A 1097-nucleotide genomic window follows, 5' to 3' on the forward strand; every position below is an offset into this window, starting at 1 on the left:
AGAAAGCTCCATTAATCACTCTCCAAACCCCACCCTCTCAGAGAATCTCCAACAGAGAGAGGGAGTCAAAAAGCCCAGTTCCATATTCTTGGCAGCTGTGGAAGCTCTTCCCTTGAAGTTGCCAGTCACCCAAGACCCTGCCCAGTGGTTACCATTTGACCATACACGGGCAAAAACTCAACTTGTGGAGGACACACTATCACCCCTGCTTACAAAGTATATACACTCCCTGTTTTAGTTCAGCCACATTACTTCTCCAACCCCAATCTCTGGGACTGAGGGCTCACCTGGGAGTGTTCTTTTGTTTCTTCAATTCATCTGACTTACTGCATCAGTGGAGAAACCTATTTTAACGTTACACAGAAAACCTGCCAAGGGCCTCAATCACACCTTCCTTTTCCTGTAAGTTGGGACAAATGGACATAATGACCTTGGCACTATGAACCCTAATCACTGTACCCTGGAGTTTCTTAGGGAAACCCATGTAGGCAACAGGCTATATTTGCTACCACTGAGGCTGCTATTCATAGCCATTATATACCAGACCCCATGAGGACTGAGATCTGGCAGATTTAGTTAGCTTCAGATGGTTAAGGGCTTAAATTTTTGTTTGTTTTGTTTTTTAAGTCTGTCAAGCTCTTGGCTCACCTGGGAGGGACAAGAGAGCAGAAATTCAGGAATCTAAAAAGGCAGATTCTGGGGGGACTTGGTGGTCAGGCCACCCGGTGGGAATTGTCTTCTCCCAAGAGAATCACCTTGCCCTTGTTCCTGACAATCTAAAAACAAAATCAAGATGTTAGGGACTTTTTCTTCAAAGCTCATGGAGAGGATGAAGCAGATTCCTCCAGAGAAGGATGCAAACAGATCCAGGGGTGAGACAGGAACTGGGGAGGGCAGAGCTAAGCGCTCTGCCTGATGGACTGGCAACAGCCACCAATTACACGTAGTGAGTCACAACCCAAGCTGAAGTTTAAGAAAACAAACAAGATGCATACAGAGGCTGAGCCGGCTGCAATAGGACATTTTGGTGAGGCAAGAGTCACTGGCTTCAAGTAATTGAGTTGTCTTTCAACGCAGGTAGAAGTTAGACCCACTTC

General features: G+C 46.2%; 1 non-coding gene across 1 annotated transcript; it reads right to left on the reverse strand.

Annotated features, from left to right (window-relative positions):
* Positions 1-451: 451 nt before the first annotated feature.
* Positions 452-586, reverse strand: LOC125395225 (small nucleolar RNA SNORA70). The gene has a single exon (XR_007230504.1). It is a non-coding gene; the product is annotated as a small nucleolar RNA SNORA70 (small nucleolar RNA).
* Between the last annotated feature and the right edge of the window lie 511 nt (positions 587-1097).

The sequence above is a fragment of the Myodes glareolus genome, chromosome 12 (genome assembly GCF_982192425.1).
Source record: "Myodes glareolus chromosome 12, mMyoGla1.1, whole genome shotgun sequence".
NCBI classification, from domain to species: Eukaryota; Metazoa; Chordata; class Mammalia; order Rodentia; family Cricetidae; genus Myodes; species Myodes glareolus.